Here is a 20,737-nt window from a genome sequence, read left to right on the forward strand (position 1 = left end):
TTGACACGTACTTGGTAAAAGACTGTAGGGAAGTTCCTGCCCTTCTCCAGGCCCCAGTCTCCTGACATGGAAAAGGAGAGAGATGGAATAGATGAGTAGTTCCCAAAGACTGGTTTCTCATTAAGGGTTGTGATTTAATATTTCCTCAAAACAAATCAATGTAAACAAAAAGTGAACCAATGTAAAGAAAATTCTAGGCAAATAGTACGGATATTGTAGAGATATGGCAAAAACATGATATTAGTGTAAGAATGACTGGAGTTTGGCAAATGCTACGTGATACTTTTTGCTGTAATCTGGTTAACGTGCAACAGAGGTGGGAGAATCCATTATTTTGTAAAGCTGGGTTTTACTGCATTTATTTGATTTATGATAAAAAGTTTCTAAATAAGAATGATATTAGTAAATAATTATCATTGGTTAAGTTTTATTCTGTGCCAGTCCTGACAAATAAAGGGAAAGTTCAGGAAGATGTTATGATCAGCCTAAAGTTTAGGTGAGTGGGGAAGGCTTCCCCAAAACCGAGGCTGGAAGGATGATAAGATTTAGTAAGGCGAAGGGCTAGGGAGCTTTTTGTAGGTGCAAGGGCATCAGTGAAGGTCTACGGTTGAAATTGAACATGTAGTTCATTGGGGGAACTAATCTATCCCACGTGGTTGGAACATAAAGAATGAGGGGGAGAGAATTCCACCAGCCACCAGCACTTACTGAGTACACACCTCACTTCCCACAGTGTGCTAGGTGCTTTGCTTATTTCATTCAAGCCACAAAAAAACTCTCTGGGGTCAGCATTTTTACTCCATTTTACAGATGGGGACTGAGGCTTAAAGTTAAAATATCTTGCCTGTGGCTGCAGAGCCAGTAAGAGGGAAAGCCTGGATTTGAACACAATCACTTTGCTTCCAGAGCTGGTAGGCTAAGCCACTGCACACTGCACACTGGTCACCTCAGCTTCTCCACAGCACTGCCATCCCTCAGATTTTCCTTGGTCCCAGCTAGACGACAGACTGATTGAGCCATAGACTCCCTGCTCTGTGAACCTGGTTAGGAAGCCTATTGTTAAAGTAAATAAGACACTTGGAAAGCATAGCCAAAGCTATTAAAATTCTATAAGCCAGTTTTCTCCAAGATTTTGCACTTGGGGATGAATGTCAAGAGGACTTGTTAGGAAATCATATCTTTTAGAACTTCCATGTAATTTCTTTCTCCTTAACACAGAGTTGAGAAAGGTAAAAATAAGAGTGATTTGTTTTTCCTGGGGAAAATTGTATGTCTTTATTTGGGACAATGATTGAAAAATAACTGGTCAGTTTTTGCCTCCACACTATGATTTGGTACAGAAAGGGCAAAAGTCACTCTTCACTACATGTATAAGAGGCTTGCTTAAAGTTGTGTAGTTTCTCAGGGTTCAATGTGTGTTCCCCATAATAGAATAAATCTCTAATAATAACACACAGCACTCCTCCCACTGTTGATGTTCAAGTTCTTATTCCACACCTCCAACTGTATTGTTATTGAACAAAGGCTGAAGAGGGTAACACAGCGCAAGAATTTCTGTGCTACCCATTCCAACTTCAACAGAGGGAACAAGTGACCCAAACACTTTAATTCCAGCCCAAATTTTGAAAGAAAGCACTTTCGTTAATGTTTGAGTTCATTATCTTACCATTGGAATATTAAATTTAAAAAAAAAAGGAAACAAAAATAAAGGCAATGTTTACCCCTGATGGCTAAGGATTAGACCTATATTTTGGATAAAATTGTCATTCTTTTTGGCTTATTCCTAACAGGCATTTTTAAATGGAGTCATAACAGCTAAGATTCCCTATTGTATTCTCTTATATAAAATGTTCATTGGAAAGGAGAAACGTTCAGGAAGTTAGAAGATTAAAAAAACTAAAAGGTTTTTCTTTTTTCTAATGTGATCACTTTGATGGCTTCAATGGTCCAAGAAAGATGACTTGTGCATTTCAAAGATTTCACTCCATTCTTTCTGTTCTTCATTTCTCTGTGTTTGCACCATAACTAAAAGTGAGTCAAGTGTATGTCCTGGTTAGGAGTCTGCGAAGATGATTTAGGATGACCAACTGGCCCTATTTGCCCAGCATTGAGGACTTTCCTGGGATGCAAGATGTTCAGTTCTAAAATCAGAACATGCCTGAGAAAATCAGAATGAGGTTGGTCACACAAAGACGGTATTTTTTTTGCCTGGTTAGAGGTCTTTGCTTAAACAAACCAGAGCGACACCCATCCCTTGTCTACTGAGTCACAGTCTCCTGTGAGCCCAATCACTTATTATTTTTAAAAGCCTCCCAGGTTGTTTTGATAACCAGCCAGGTTTGGGAGTTTCTGAGATGTTGCAGGTAATTCCTAAATAGAATCGTTTCTATCTGTCTCAAATGGAAAATGCAATCCATATAACATTTCCTTTTTCTAATTTTTGTAATATCTTTGAAGTCGAGCTGTGTTTAAAAACAAAAACAAATGGCTTCCATGAGAAGAGGGACGGCTATAGTCTTAACATTTCACAAGGTGCATGCTCTTTTTAAGATTCACTTTTGTCCAAGACCCCAGGGACTGAAACATCCGCTACCCCTGTGGTTTTGAGAAAGCTGAGGGTTACATTTGGCCTCAAAGATCTTCCATTCCCTCTGGTCTCTCATCCCTCATGGAGGGATGAGAGATGGGAAATGGAACTCTGGACAATTTCTGCTACTCTCAGAATCCTCAAATAAGATGCTGACTTCCCCCACTTTTGACTTCAGGTTCTTAATTCATCTTAAAACTGCAGTTCACAGCTTTACATTATAATATAATCTGTGTTTATTACAAAATATTTGGAAAATATAGAAAAATAAAAGAATAGAAGAAAAATGATCCAACTGTCTTCTTTCCAATTCAAACAACCTTAATATTCTGATGTATTTCTTTTCTGCATTGTTCCTTTGTATTGCCTTTATATTATAACTGTCGTACTCTATTTGCATACTACATTATATTGCTTTTTAAGTAAGTGAACATACTCCTATATCATAACATACCATAAATAGTATGTTTAATGGCTACATTATACTTAAAGAGGATGGGCATAATTCAATTTATCAGGCTCTTGGCTAACTTTCCAGAGCAATGTCTTTAACATAATCTACCAAATGCTAGAAGACCATTATGAGACACAAATCCCAAAAACATAATCTGGAGAAGAATCACTATCCTGATGGTTCACCTACAACTAAGTCTTTCCTTTAGGTTAAGAACAGGTCATTTCTCAGGAATATTTCTTTATTTTGGTATTTTGTTGTGGTTGTTTTTCATTTAGATAATAGAATAGCTTCAGATAAAATTTTAAAAAGAAAAAATCACCCATAATTCCACTGCTCTACCAAAGCCACTCAAAGGTATATAGACACATAGATTCTTATACAGCTATCATCATAGAATGCATGCAGTTCTGTGTTCCTCTTTTCCACTTACTATTACACTTTAGTCATTGTGCAATGTTATTACATAGCCCTTACAATTATCACTTTTTAAATGGTTGTGTAATCATCTGCAAGTTATTATCTTTGGCAACACAATTCTTTTGGTTTAAGAACAGGTAACAATTATATGAAATAACTGAGGAAGAAAAAATTACTTTAAAAAAATTATTTAAGCACATTCTAAAGCAGTGATTTTCAGATTCTGATCCTTGGTATATACCCCAAAGATTACCATGGAATAGGAGTTGAGGAGAAATCTGGGACGACCCAGTCTTCATTCTAGCAAAACCTTTCTCCTTTATGTTTTCTTTTGAAAATATGCTCTTAATCAAAAATAAAGAAAGGAAGAGAAAAAAGTATAAAATTAAATGATGCAAATTTCATGGTAGAATCTGTCATTAACTAGCAGTGTGACCTTGGGCAAGTTACACACATGCCTGAGTTTCCTTGCCTATAAAATGAGGATACTAATTACTAATTTTACCAAACTCATTGGGTTGTGATAAAGGTGAAATATATGTGCGATATATATAGATTGCTTAAAACAATGCCAGGCCCTAACTATTGTATCTGTTTTTATGAAATAAATGAAATAAAATACTGGAAAAAACAGCACCAGGCCAACAAATCTAGAGCACGTTCATGTGAACTTTAAAGCAAGAAATAGAACATTCGGACAGTGATAGATCTATGGATGGTAGTGACAGTCCCAAAATAGAAAAACACTTACCCACAGGTTTGGGGGTAAGATTATCAAAGTGTCTGACTAGACTCTGATATTTCATACTTGTGTGACTTTAGGCAATTGACTTAACTTCTCTAAGTCTCAGTCTTCTCATCTGTCAAAAGAGTGTTAATAATATTAACTAGATCATAGGATTCTTGTGAGCAGTAAATCAAGTCATCCCTATGAAGTATTTAGCCCAGGACCTGGTCCATTTTGCATCTTCAATAATAGACAGTTAGAACCTTCCCAGGTACAATGTATGTTGATCACTTACTGGAATTTTTTGGGCACATCCACAACTTAAAGAGCCAAAATGCACAGTAGAAATCAATACAACATTAAATCAACTATGCTTCAATAAAATTAAAAAAAAAAAAAAAAGAGCCAAAAAGCTACATATGGAGTCCAGGTGGTCAGGATGGAAAAGAATTTTGGTTTCAACTTGCAAAAAAGACAATAGAAGGAGGAAATCTACGCTGATATCTCTCTGGAAGTTAAGGTGCCAAGACCCTCTTATCCATAATTGCAGGCAGTGGAGTTTGGGGAAGCATGGGAAAGATGTGAAAAGCACTGCCTTAGGAGTTAGGTGACCTAATCCTAGTCCCAGATTTGTCCTAAACTTGCCACATGGCCTTAAATAAATCAGCTTTCTGCTTCACTCTTAAATTATCCCCTGTCTAAACAGTGGTGGTTGAACAAAAGATAACCTCAAAGATCTCCTCATCTCTATTATTCTTATGGAGTATGGAGTCCTTTGCTAATTTTAGAATCCCTGGGATCATCAAGGTTTTGTAGACAAGGAGGTGTTACATTTTACAGAGCGGCATGCAACTTTGATGAAGACTGCCATTTGTCAATCAGTTATATTGCCTCTACGTTTTTTCTCTATAAGAGAGAAATTATCACCCTAAATAACCAAGATTTGGTGGTTACGTTCCTGGAGAATAAGAATGGTTTGTAAGAGTCTGCTCTTAAAAAAATATTTCTCCAGATATTTGTAGTTGGAATCTTTGTATTTAGCTTAACCACTCCCTTGTCTGTGAAATGAAATGAATTACCACCGAGCCTTAATATTGTCTCTGGCTCCAAGCAGAGGGGGAAAAACATTTTTGGTCAGCAATACAGTAGAATTAGAGAATATTTGCCTTATTTAATCATGGTCTGGCCGAGTCATTCCGATTGATATTGTTTGGAATGAAAACTTTACCAGATGTTCACTTAAATGAGCTAGAGAGATTAATTATCAGTCCTACCACATTATCTTGAAGGGTGGGTATAATCATCTCCAAGGAATTTCCTGGAGCCGGACACAAAGGTTGCTGATTGTAATTACAGCTAACACTTTATGAAGTACACACAATGTACCAGGCACCACTCTAAGTGCTTCATATGTATTAATTCATTGAGTCCCACAATACCCCCTGAAGGAAGGTACTAATGTTATCCTTCTACAGGAATGAAGTCACTCAGCTAGTAAGTGGTAAAGGCAGGATTTGAATCAGGAATGTTGACCCATAGGCCTACGCTTTTAAAACTACGCTATACCCATTGCCCAATACTATACCCTGTTTTTGACCCAAGGTGCTGTTAAAACTTGAATGAATTAGGCTTGTCATTAATCTATAAGTGGGTGAAGAGGAATCTGAACTATTGTGAGTAGGGAAAAATATAATGTCTGACCTGAGGGAAGGAAGAATGCTAAATTTTTGAGAAAACATTCATATACCTGATTAGAACCTCTTGGGTTACCAAAACAACATATCCACCGTTTATTCATCTTTTAGAATAATTTGAGGAATGTAAGGGGAATTGAAATTTAGACCTCTACTCCTTGTCTGCATAAGATATCTGGAATGTTTTGTTGCTATGATCAAAGCCAAACAGATAATGTTGGTTGATGCTTCTTGGTTAACCTTAAGAAGAAGCAAAAAGAACTGTCGGATTTTCCTCATTTCCAACGGAATCCCAAATATTTCTTTGTTCTTGGGGTTTATTGGAAGTACTATACTGGTTGACATTGACATTCTTCTGAGCTTACTATCTGAGAGCTCCCTTATCTTTTGTTAGCATGTACTCTCCAACAATACAAAGAAAGCATAACATGTAAGCTATCCATTTAGGTTTTGAAATAACAGAGTGGTTTGAAAAGGGTGTTGGTTCTGGATGCGGAGATTTGTGGACAGAATCTTTCAGATCTGAGACTGAGAACTCGTAATGTATTTGAACGGCATAATTTCGTCTCAGACTCAGTCCCCCATTTTTTTTCTCTTAAAGACTGTGTTAAAGATATTTTTATTACAGCATATTTTTTTTTCTTATTCCTCTCTCTGTGAAGGTTTTCAATCCATTTGCATGCAACACAAGCTTTCATCTATATAATTAGGATCCCAGAAACTTGCAGCAGTTGGCTATGACATTCGCATATAAGCAATTTTTTCAGTTCAAGCATCATGATATGACATTAAAAACTTCAGTAATAGGATAAGAAAGATTGCGAGGGAGGCAGCTTTGACACAAGTTAAATATTTTGCTAATCACAAGCACCCAAAGAAATTGGAACTCAGATTAAGACTTTAATTAGCTAAAATATAGCCTATCTTAAAAGATGCCATCACTATTGTGCCTCCTTATAAATACAGAATTTCTCCAATAGGAAATAATCTGTCTCCTATCACCTGGAATTTTTTTCCTTTTAAAGAATTTATTTTTTCTACTATTAAAAAATTATACATTATCAATGAATAAAACAGAGAAAAGTAGAAAGATTACCCAGGGTCTCACTACCTTCACACTGGTACTTAAACTTTGGCATACCTCCACTTAGTTATAATTATGCTCTGCATATAAATGCTGCATCCTTCATTTTAAAAGATGAACTGTATTTTTTGATGTATAGAACCATAACTTTTAATGGTTTTCATAATAGTCTTCTGAGTGGATGCCCTATAATTTAACTACATATTCCCAGATTCCTAAACTAATAATGTTTCCAACTTTTCTATTCTAATAAATATTAGTTCAGTATTCATCTTTATGCCAAAACATTTTCCTTTTTTAGGATTATTTCTTTGGATTAGCGTCCCTCAAATGGAATCACTACTCAAAAATGTTGTATTCTGAAGTTTATTGCAGATAAACAAATTTTATCAGCATATACTAACTTCCTGCAATAAATTCACCCACAATACACTGTTAATTGGTTTGTCCAATTCCAAAAGTAAGGCTTGGAAAGCAGAAAGTCACTGTTCCCCGAAGGCATTCTGAATTTTTCTGTTGCTTTAACCAGAGTTTCTGAATTTTCCTTATGTTACTTTACCTTCTTGCTTTGGCATGTATTTCTGCCACGAACTTAAGTCCTGGAGTTTATTCACTGGAAGGTTCTGATTTTGATCGCGGGCTCTTTCCACATCGATGAATTCCCTCCTGTGGCCTTAATCTTCTGCATCCCTCTCAGTGAGAGTGAGAGTGGATACTGTGGCTATTTCCCCACAATGATTCTATGTCTTCCCTGTGTCAATTCTCTGGGGGACTGGCCCTACCATGGCTGCAGAGGTGGTCCCTGATTTAACCTAATTGACCTTTTTCTTGCCCAACACGCTATTGAAACCACTCTGGTCATGTCACCACTGACCTCCCTCCATTTTGTTCACTCTAATAATCAATCGTCAGCCCTCATCTTACTTGACCCCTCAGCAGAATTTAGCATAGTTAATCACTCCTTTCTTTTTGACACACTTTCTTCACTTGGCTTTCAGGATCTAATCAAGAAAACAAAAATTATTCTTAGCATTTGACAAGAGGGAATTTAATTCAGAGCCTTGATCACACAGGTGACAAAAGAGCTGAAAAGGAGAAAGTGAGAAAACCAGAGATGGGCAACAGCAGAAACACGGTATCAACCCTGGCTCGAGGAACAGAGAGGAGAGGAGGTGCCCATGGGCTTGAGGGACCCAGCAGAAGCTGGCGTCATGAAGAGTTTGTCTAGCAGAAGCCGGAGCCGGAACAGGGGTATGTCCACAATAAGAGACACGACCGCAGAGAAGGAGAGAATCCCTGGTTTCTCCTTTTCTCCCTCCCTCCAATTTTCCATCAATGTCCTTCATAAACTAATCCCAGCTGGAAACCAACTAACATCAGAATCTTGGAAAAAGCAGCTCGCAGTGGTCAATCCCACTGCCACACAGACTCAAGAAGAAGGGGAGGAGGGACGGAATGAGGGTCTACAGGGCCAAGTCTGCCACAACAGATTGCTTTATCCCCTGCTTTACTGGTAACTCCTTCTCTGTCTTTCTACTGGCTCCTCTTCTTCTCTCTGCCCTCTTAACATTGAGCTTCTCCAAAGCTCAGTCCGTGTTCCACCTTCTTGTCTAGTTATCCATGAATGCTCAACAAATTCTTGCCCCCAAACCCTATTGTTTAGAACAACAATTTATGGTCACCTCTCATGATTCTGTGGGTTGACTGGGCTAAGCTGGGTAGTTCTCTTTTGGGATCTATCATGAAGTATGTGGTGAACCCTGGGATGTGTCGATCAGATCCTGCTTCAGAAATGAACAAATTATTACAGCACTTGCTGGGAGTCTGGCTGACAGCCCTCAGCTGTCAGTCTTTTTCAGGGAAAGCCTCAGTTTGTGAGGGTTACCTCACCCAAGGTCTCATACCCTTCCCAGAGTAGCCCATATCCAAGGACTGGTTAATATAGAGGATATAAAGCACAACACTTTCATCCCAACTTGGGGCAGTTACAAGGTATCATCCCATCCTCAGAACTCCCTAAAAGCGTCAGTTGAGGTTCTGATGGAATTGCTTAACAGCGTGATTTCTCCCTTTGTCAATCCTGTTTCCCACCCTTCCCTTCCATACATTCCACAGGCATATATCCCCAAAGCAGTCCCTAATGGAACCTCTGTGTCTCAGAATCTACTTTCTGGGGAACCCAACCTACAACATGGTTGCACTCAAGATGGTGGCTAAGGCTGGAGTCATCTAACAGGTTGGCTGGGTTGGACATCTACAATGCCTCAATCACATAGCTGGCAGTTGATCCTGACTATTAAATGGACTATCAATTGGAAAGTCTAGACATAGCGTCTCTATGTGGCCTGGGTTTCTCTCACCATGGCCACTGGGTTCCAAGTGGGACCACTCCAAACATAAGTGTTGAAGAGGCCTGGGCATACTGTTACTTCCTAGAATATTAATTCTATTGGTCAAACAAGTTACAAAAATTCAAAGGGAGGAGTATTAGACTTCCCTCTTGATGTGGGGAACAATATTCACATACAAGGAGGAAAGAAGGGATGGAGGCTTTCGTTGTAAACTTTCTACCACATCTTTTCCTCTAGATCACTCCATTAAAACTCCTCTTGTCGGGCTTCCCCAGTGGTGCAGTGGTTAAGAATCTGCCTGCAAATGCAGGAGACATGGGTTTGAGCCCTGGTCCAGGAAGATCCCACATGCCTCAGAGCAATAAAGCCCGTGTGCCACAACTACTGAGCCTGTGCTCCAGAGCCCGCAAGCCACGACTACTGAGCCCGTGTGCCACAATTACTGAAGCCTGCATGCCTAGAGCCTGTGCTCTGCAACAAGAGAACCCACTGCAATGAGAAGCCCATTCAATGCAACGAAGAGTAGCCCCTGCTCGCTGTAACTAGAGAAAGTCCGTGTACAGCAACGAAGACCAAATGCAGCCAAAAATAAATAAATTAATTTTTTTAAAAAACCCTCCTCTTGTCATGATCACCAATAATCTCCATATTGCTAAATCCAATGCTGTATTCCCAATTGTAATCTTACTTGATCTCCCAGCAGGATCTCTCACTTCTTTGACAATTTCATAATATCTACAGGCTGATGACTCCCAAATTTTTACTCCTGTTCAGTCCACTCTTACAATCTATAAACTCCTACAAGCAACTATATGCCAATAAAATGGACAACCTAGAAGAAATGGACAAATTTTTAGAAAGATACAACTCCCAAGACTGAACCAGGAAGAATAGAATATATGAATAGACCAATCACAAGTAGTGAAATTGAAACTGTGATTTAAAAATTCCCAACAAACAAAAAGTCTAGGACCCGAGGGCTTCACAGGCAAATTCTATCAAACATTTAGAGAAAAAGTAACACCTATCTTTCTGAAACTATTCCAAAAAATTGCAGAGGAAGGAATACTCCCAAACTCATTCCATGGGGCCACCATCACCCTGATACCAAAACCAGACAACGATACCACAGAAAAAGAAAATTACAGGCCAATATTACTGATAACATAGACACAAAACTCTTCAACAAAATACTAGCAATCCAAATCCAACAATACATTAAAAGGATCATACAACATGATCAAGAGGGATTCATCCCAGGGATGCAAGGATTATACAATATACGTAAATCATTCAGTGTGATACAACACATCAACAAATTGAAGAATAAAAAACCATAGGATCATCTCAATAGATGCGGAAAAGCTTTTGACAAAATTCAACACCATTTATTATAAAAACTCTCCAGAAAGTGGGTATAGAGGGAACATACCTCAACGTAATAAAGGCCATATATGACAAACCCACAGCTAACATCATACTCAATGGTGAAAAGCTGAAAGCATTTCCTCTAAGATCAAGACAAGACAAGGGGCCTTCCCTGGTGGTACAGTGGTTAAGAATTTGCCTGTCAATGCAGGCGACATGGGTTCAATCCCTGGTCCGCAAAGATCCCACATGCCGTGGAGCAACTAAGCCCATACACCACAACTACTGAGCCTGTGCTCTAGAGCCCACGAGCCACAACTACTGAGCCCATATGCCACAACTACTGAAGTCTGCACGCCTAGAGCCCATGTTCTGCAATAAGAGAAGCCACTGCAATAAGAAGCATGCACACTGCAACGAAGAGTAGCCCCAGCTCGCTGCAAATAGATAAAGCAAGAAAGCCCATGCACAGCAGCAAAGACCCAATGCAGCCAAAAAAAAAACAAGACAAGGATGCCCACTCTTGCTACTTATATTCAACATAGTTTTGGAAGTCCTAGCCACAGCAATCAGAGAAGAAAAAGAAATAAAAGGAATCCAAATTGGAAAAGAAGAAGTAAAACTGTCACTGTTTGCAGATGACATGATACTATACATGGAAAATCCTAAAGGTGCTACCAGAAAACTACTAGAGCTGATCAATGGATTTGGTCAATTGCAGGATACAAAATTAATACAAAGAAACTTGATGCATTTCTATACACTAACAACGAAAGATCAGAAAGAGAAACTAAGGAAACAGTTCCATTTACCATTGCATCAAAAAGAATAAAATACCTAGGAATAAACCTACCTAAGGAGGCAAAAACCTGTACTCTGAAAACCGTAAGACACTGATGAAAGAAACTGAAGATGACACAAACAGATGGAAAGATATACAACGTTCTTGGATTGGAAGAATCAATATTGTTAAAATGACTATACTACCCAAGGCAATCTACAGATTCAGTGCAATCCATATCAAATTACCAATGGCATTTTTCACACAACTAGAAAGAAAGACTTTACAATTTGCATGGAACCACAAAAGACCCCAAATACACAAAGCAATCTTGAGAAAGAAAAACAGAGCTGGAGGAATCAGGCTCCCTGACTTCAGACTATACTACAAAGTTACAGTCATCAAAACAACACGGTACCAGACAAAAATGTCACAAAGAAAGAAAACTAGAGGCCAATATCACTGATGGACATAGATGCAAAAATCCTCAACAAACACTAGCAAACAGAATCCAACAGCACATTAAAAGGATCATACACCATGATCAAGTGGGGTTTATCCCAGGAATGCAAGGATTCTTCAATTTATGCAAGTCAATCAATGAAATAAACCATATTAACAAACTGAAGAATAAAAACCATATGATCATCTCAATAGATGCAGAAAAAGCTTTTGACAGAATTCAACACCGATTTATGATAAAAACCCTTCAGAAAGTAGGCATAGAGGGAACCTACCTCAACATAATAAAGGCCATATATGACAAACCCACAGCCAACATCGTTCTCAATGGTGAAAAACTGAAACCATTTCCTCTAAGATCAGGAACAAGACAAGGTTGGCCACCCTCACCACTATTAATCAACATAGTTTTGGAAGTTTTAGCCACAGCAATCAGAGAAGAAAAATAAAAGGAATCCAAATCAGAAAAGAAGAAATAAAGCTGTCACTGTTTGCAGATGACATGATACTATACATAGAGAATCCTAAAGATGCTATGAGAAAACTACTAGAGCTAATCAATGAATTTGGTAAAGTAGCAGGATACAAAATTGATGCACAGAAATCTCTTGCATTCCTATACACTAATGATGAAAAATCTGAAAGAGAAATTAAGGAAACACTCCCATTTACCATTGCAACAAAAAGAATAAAATACCTAGGAATAAATCTACCTAAGGAGACAAAAGACCTCTATGCAGAAAACTATAAGACAATGATGAAAGAAATTAAAGATGATACAAACAGATGGAGAGACATACCACGTTCTTGGATTGGAAGAATGAACATTGTGAAAAGGACTATACTACCCAAAGCAATCTACAGATTCAATGCAATCCCAATCAAACTACCAATGGCATTTTTCACAGAACTAGAACAAAAAATTTCACAATTTGTATGGAAACACAAAAGACCCCAAATAGCCAAACCAATCTTGAGAAAGAAAAATGGAGCTGGAGGAATCAGGCTCCCTAACTTCAGACTATACTACAAAGCTACAGTAATCAAGACAATATGGTACTGGCACAAAAACAGAAATATAGATCAATGGAACAGGATAGAAAGACCAGAGATAAACCCATGCACCTATGGTCACCTTATCTTTGACAAAGGAGGCAAGAATATACAATGGGGAAAAGACAAACTCTTCAATAAGTGGTGCTGGGAAAACTGGACAGCTACATGTATAAGAATGAAATTATAACACTTCCTAACACCATACACAAAAATAAACTCAAAATGGATTAAAGACCTAAATGTAAGTCCAAACACTATAAAACTCTTAGAGGAAACATAGGCAGAACACTCTCTGACATAAATCACAGCAAGATCCTTTTTGACCCACCTCCTAGAGAAATGGAAATAAAAACAAAAATAAACAAATGGGACCTAATGAAACTTAAAAGCTTTTGCACAGCAAAGAAAACCATAAACAAGAAGAAAAGACAACACTCAGAATGGGAGAAAATATTTGCAAATGAAGCAACTGACAAAGGATTAATCTCCAAAATTTACAAGCAGCTCATGCAGATCAATATCCAAAAAACAAACAACCCAATCCAAAAATGGGCAGAAGACCTAAATAGACATTTCTCCAAAGAAGACATACAGATTGCCAATAAACACATGAAAGAATGCTCAACATCACTAATCATTAGAGAAAGGCAACTCAAAACTACAATGCGATATCATCTCACACCAGTCAGAACGGCCATCATCAAAAAATCTAGAAACAATAAATGCTGGAGAGGGTGTGGAGGAAAGGGAACCCTCTTGCACTGTTGGTGGGAATGTAAATTGATACAGCCACTATGGAGAACAGTATGGAGGTTCCTTAAAAAACTAAAAATAGAACTACCATATGACCCAGCAATCCCACTACTGGGCATATACCCTGAGAAAACCATAATTCAAAATAGTCATGAACCACAATGTTCATTGCAGCTCTATTTACAATATCCAGGACATGGAAGCAACCTAAGTGTCCACCAACAGATGAATGGATAAAGAAGATGTAGCACATATATATAATGGAATATTACTCAGCCATAAAAGGAAATGAAACTGAGTTATTTGTAGCGAGGTGGATGGACCTAGTGTCTGTCATACAGAGTGAAGTAAGTCAGAAAGAGAAAAACAAGTACTGTATGCTAACACATATATATGGAATCTAAAAAATTTTTTTAAAAAAGGTTCTGAAAAACCTAGGGGCAGGACAGGAATAAAGATGCAGACCTAGAGAATGGACTTGAGGACATGGGGAGGGGGAAGGGTAAACTGGGACAAAGTGAGAGAGTGGCATGGACATATATACACTACCAAATGTAAAATAGATAGCTAGTGGGAAGCAGCTACATAGCACAGGGAGATCAGCTCCATGCTTTGTGATCACCTAGAGGGGTGGGATAGAGAGGGTGGGAGGGAGACGCAAGAGGGAGGAGATATGGGGATATATGTATATGTATAGCTGATTCACTTTGTTATAAAGCAGAAACTAAGACACCATTGTAAAGCAATTATACTCCAATAAAGATGTTAAAAAAAAAAGCAAAAAACCCCAAGGTATTGGCACAAAAACATACATATAGATTAATGGAATAGGATAGAAAGCCCAGAAATAAACCCATGCACCTATGGTCAATTAATCTACAACAAAGTAGGCAAGAATATACAATGGAGAAAAGACAATCTCTTCGATAAATGGTGCTGGGAAAACTGGACAGCTACATGTAAAAGAATGACATTAGAACATTCTCCAACACCATATACAAAAACAAACTCAGAATGGATTAAAGACCTAAATGGAAGACCAGATACTATAAAACTCTTAGAGGAAAACATAGGCAGAATACTCTTTGACATAAATTGCAGCAATATCTTTTTCCATCCATCTCCTAGAGTAATGGAAATAAAAACAAAAATAAACAAATGGGACCTAATGAAACTTAAAAGCTTTTGCACAACAAAGGAAACCATAAACAAAACAAAAAGACAACCTACAGAATGGGAGAAAATATTTGCAAAGGAAGAAACTGACAAGGTATTAATCTCCAAAATATACAAACAGCTCATACAGCTCAGTAACAAAAGAACAAACAACCCAGTAAAAAATGGGCAGAATATCTACATAGACATTTCTCCAAAGGAGACAAACAGATGGCCAATAGGCACATTAAAAAGTGCTCGGGCTTCCCTGGTGGCACAGTGGTTGAGAATCTGCCTGCCAATGCAGGGGACACGGGTTCGAGCCCTGGTCTGGGAAGATCCCACATGCTGCGGAGCAACTAGGCCCGTGAGCCACAATTACTGAGCCTGCGCATCTGGAGCCTGTGCTCCGCAACAAGAGAGGCCGCGATAGTGAGAGGCCCGTGCACCGCGATGAAGAGTGGCCCCCACTTGCCGCAACTAGAGAAAGCCCTCGCACAGAAACGAAGACCCAACACAGCCATAAATAAATAAATAAATAAACCCAAAGTTAAAAAAAAAAAAAAAGTGCTCAACATCACTAATTATTAGAGGAATGCAAATCAAAACTACAATGATGTATCACCTCACATCGGTCAGAATGGCCATCATCAAAATCTACAAACAATAAATGCTGGAGAGGGTGTAGAGAAAAAGGAACCCTCCCACACTGTTGGAGGGAATGTAAATTGGTACAACCACTATGGAGAACTGTATGGAAGTTACTTAAGAAACTAAAAATAGAGTTAGCTTATGATCATGCAATTTAATATACTTATTTATTTTGTTTATGTCTTCCCCTGGAAGGTAAATGTTTTGTTCTGTTTAAAAATTATTATTATAACCCCAGTGCCTTTTACAGTGGTGGGCACATGTATGGGGACCCAGTAAATATTTGTTGAATGTATTAAGTTAATAAATGAACAAATGAATTCACATAGGATAGCGTAGATGGAAATAACTACTTTTCCAGTGAAGTTAGCTTGCATGCTTTTTATATTGATGTTCTACACAGTACATTAACACTTCTAGTAATTCTGAGTAGATATCTTACAATATTCAGTTCAATAACTTCTAGCAAATGAAATATTACATACAAAAAAGCAGAAAATGCATGCATTTTACACTGGACAGTTTATGCAAACCACAAGGATAAACACACTCACACACAACCACTTATATCCTTGTGTGTACTCAGAAGTTTATTGGGAACTAATGTGAGTCTCTTACATATTCTCACCTCTCAGAAGTCACCTAGTTCCCTTGAGGTTGGAGCTACATTTCCTAGAGAAGCCAATCTGCCTATTCAGGTCACTATTTCTGACATGTTGTTCAGAAGCCTTGAAATTATCTCTCTGGGCTGATTTTACCCCGCTACATTGTGTATGTCCCAAAGTCAAATCCGAGTCAACCCTGTGTATATCTGTGAATTACTTTGAGTCAAAGAACAAAATAATAGAAATGTCATACTTCCTAATTAACTTACCTTTTGGCCCAATAAGGAAAGAAACCCTGGTTTGGAGGAGGGTTCTAAATTGTTTCTTGCAAAATTGGATGATACAACCTCTTCATTTTATGTTGTCTTGTTTTATCCATCTGATTCTAGGGAAAAGGACTCAGGCATCTTCAGATGAAAATGGTGCCCTGAATAGGAGTGTAAGTAAAACCTAAGATCAGAAAAGGAACATCTGGACTATAAAGTGATGATGAGCACATGTGGAATGTAGATGATAAGATGGAAAATAGTCTCTAAATTTCTCCCTGAATCACTTTTCGGTTCCCATGGAGTTAATCACAGATGGACGCTTGGGAGTCCACTGTGTTTTTGATTTCTCTCGCGTGGTTCTGTCCATTGCCCAGTCTCTGCTCCTTCAAGCTTCCTGGTCAAGGCCATGGTCAGGGTGACCATAATCCTTGCTGTACCTGGGAGAACGGTGTCAGCTCCTTTATAGTCCTAAGAGTAGAATTAGCATGCAGAGCATACAAGGCAAAGACATCTTCCTCTGACTGATACTGGCTCTCTCTCAGAGTAATATTAATAATAATTTTTTTTAAAATAGTAAGCTAAAAGACTTCTCACTAGTAGTTAAAAGGAAAAAGAATAAATGGATTTAGGGGTATAGTGGGGTATCTTGCCATGACAGACAGACATAAGGCACTTGGTTGGTGGTGGTATAGTAAAGTTGTTTAGGTGTAAATAGGGGTTAGGCCTAACAAGGCAGGCACTCAAAAGAACATATTTGTTGAGTCAATGAGTGAACCAATGATTTAAATCCCGTGTCCAGTTTTTTAAATTTTTATTTTATTTTTTTTATTTTTGGCCACGTGGCTTGCAGGATCTCAGTTCCCTGGACAAGGGATTGAACCTGGGTGCCGGGCTGTGAAAGTGCAGAGTCCTAACCACTGGACTGCCAGGGAATCCCCAATCTTCAGTTTTTAAGTCTCTTCTACACTCAACTTCTTTCAGCTACAAACTGTAATAATTAGGATTACATAAAATAATGTTTGCAAAGCACTTAGCACAGCACAAGCACAGAGTAATTGCTCAGTAAAGACATATTTTTACTATTCTACTTGACAACTTCACAGGTTTGAACAAATTGCTGAAAAATGTTAAGGGAGAGTCCACACAAAATAAGAGAGTTGGGTAGACCAAGGAGGTTGAAGATGATAGTTTCACAGTGGTCCAACTTCTGCTTTGCTTTGCTCCTATTTATTGCAGGTCTGCTAGATGCATCCAGAAGATTTCCTGCTAGCTGGATATATGAATAGTTTTACCCGGTACAGAGAACTATATAATTATCTATCTAGGTAGTCACATTGTCTTCATATTCTGCTGTGAGTCTCCTTAGGATTGTATAGAGACACTGGAAGACAATCCTGCATTGTAACTCCACTTTTATATACTTGATGTATCAGGGATCTGCATAAGATTTGTTGCTGCTCCCTTAAGAATGTTTGGAAACATATTGACATTGGTAACTCACAACAGTATTTAGTCATTTATTTTATTTGTATATCTTCTAGGAACTGGATATATAACAAAAGAACCAACAAAGATTTATTCCCTGCCCTAATGAAGCTAATGGTCTTGTGTGTGAGACAGAAATTAAAGAAGCCAAGTAAATATACAACTACAAGTGTAAGTAGTGATGAAAATGAGGGTTTTTTTTTTAATTGGGAGTTCTGATTATTAAATTTATGATGAAATATTTTGGGTGGCAAAATGATATCACCAAATATAGAAATGATTGGGTGAATGAATTTGAAAATTTTTTTACAGAAAAATACACATATCACTATTTTTTGGTAAGAATCTATTCAAATGCATTTCAAATTGGATCTCAAATAGCTAATTGAAAGAAGGAAGGAAGGAAGGAAGGAAAGAAAGAAAGGGAAAGAGAGAGAGAGAGAGAGGGAGGGAGGGAAGAAGGAAGGAAGAAAGAAAATTCCTGCTGCACAGAGCAATGAAAATGGTAACACAAATAGATTTGTGGAAATGGAAGAACTTTTTTCATTTCTCTAAGCCTTTGAACAGCTCTGAATGGAATTACTGGCTTGTGGGGAACTGACAGCAATATGTGATTTATTGCTTAGTTCCTTTAAGAAATGTCATTGTTTTTAGGTTATATTGTGGTAAGACCAGAGTCTTTTCTATGAACAATGATGGAGACTGAAAGTTTGTGATCCTGGGAGTAGAGAACAAGTATCACCTTGATCTAGTGGGAGCTAACCCTGAATCCAACCTTATTAAGGGTCCTCTTTTTAAAAAACTTCTCACTGAAGTGTAACAGGGCACGAATCATAAGCATGTAGTTTGAAGAATTACAGCAAAGTGAACATACGTGAATAGCCACTTCCCAAGGAAAAAACTAGAACATTACTAAAAATCCTGCTTGTGCCCCTTCCCAATTATTACTGCTACCTCTTCAAGGTCCTTACTACCCTGACATTTAACACTATACATTCATCTCACTATATAGTATTCAACACTGTAAGTTCCTTATATATTCATTGCACTGTTTATTCATAACTCTATGTATTCATTGCATATAAATGAACTATTAATTTCAAACCATTCATTCATTTGTGCATTCAAAGTACCTAATCCTTTGTGTCTGACTTTTTTCTCTCAATATTATTTTTGTGAGATTTACCCATGTTTTTGTATGTAGCAGGAGTGCATTTATCATTATTATTGCTATGTAGTATTCCATGGTATGAATTTATTTATTTGTCCATTCTACTCCTGAAAGACATTGGGGTTGTTTCCAGTTTGAGGATATCAAGAATAATGTTGAGATAAACATCTTTCTATAGAGTTTTTAGTGACCACACACATGGATTTCTACTGGGAATACATCTAGGAGTGAATTGCTGGGCCATAGGTTTGTGTATGTTTAATATTAATAGATAATGCTAAACCATTTTCCAGCGTGGTTATAATCATTTTTATTCCTACTGGCACTATATAAGAATTCTAGTTTGAATTTGAGAATGGTCAGTCTTCTTAATACTAGCCATTTTGGCATGAAATAACCTCATTTTAATAATGTTTATTTAGGCAGTCATTTTTTTCTTTGTCAACTAATTTTACTTTCATGTATAATAGTTGGACATAAATGTCACTTTGTCATAATTCACTTCTTAAAACTACATACTCTAAAAGCTTTGCTATTCACCAATTCCTGACCCCTCTACATTATCTTTCAGATGTTATAGTAAAAATAATGATAACAATAATAATAGTTAAAACATCTTGAAGGCTTACTATATGCCAGACACTATTCATTTATTCCTATTAACATCATTTAATTAATTTATTCCTCATAACACCACTAGGCGATAGGTTCTAGTATTATCCTCTTTTTAGAGGGCCCAGAACTGGGGCCCAGAGAGATAAATTATCTTGTCCAAAGATGCACAGTTAGTAACTGGTAAGATTTGGGTTAAATCATAGGCAGTCCAACTTCAGAGCCAGTGTTAAAGAATAATTTGCATTACTATTTCTCCATAGATAGTAGAAAATCCAGACTCCTCCCATTACCTCAAAAGTTCTTGGAGGCTTACATTTTTTCCTATTCATTTCTTTTTTATATTGCTGGCTTCTGATGAGTTTTTACTGTCACTCTTACCTTTCTGTCTATCTTATTCTCCTGTAGGCTGGGTATGACCCAGATGTACCTACAGCATATTTTTCTTGATTTTCTTAAAGTATCCCAGTACAAGGAAATGTACTATATTAGTTAAAGAGAGTTATGTCACATAACAAAGCTAATGATATAAAATTTAATGTAAGGTTTTCATGTTCCTAAAATCCTATTGCCGGTCAGACCACTAGCAATGGTCACTGGCCAATTTCTCTGCAGATACTCACACTGCCACCATTTTGTTGCTCCATTTCATCCTCTCTTTAGTATATTCCTTTCGTATCTCCAGTCTATATATTCAAACCCCATATGTGCCTTTCTTAGCTTTTTCACCGTTCTAGGGTTACTCTAGAAAACTTCTAAAACTCTTCTTTTAGATATAGAATTATTTAGTTCTTTTGATCTGATTTCTTGGCCTTTCAGTCTATCTCTTGGGACCTTTATTTTCCCAACCAATATGGATGATCATGGTGTTTTGCTGACACTGTAGTTTTCTATTAACCTGATCAAATTCTTAACCATGGCCTCTTCATACCAGTCTTTCTTTAAGTGGATGAAAGCTTGTATTAGGTGAAAAGAGCTGCTATAACAAAGAAACCGCAAATGCATAATGGCTCGAATACAAGAGAAGTTAATGCTGTGGCCTTACCACAATA

The sequence above is a fragment of the Balaenoptera ricei genome, chromosome 3, assembly GCF_028023285.1.
Source record: "Balaenoptera ricei isolate mBalRic1 chromosome 3, mBalRic1.hap2, whole genome shotgun sequence".
Lineage (NCBI taxonomy): Eukaryota > Metazoa > Chordata > Mammalia > Artiodactyla > Balaenopteridae > Balaenoptera > Balaenoptera ricei.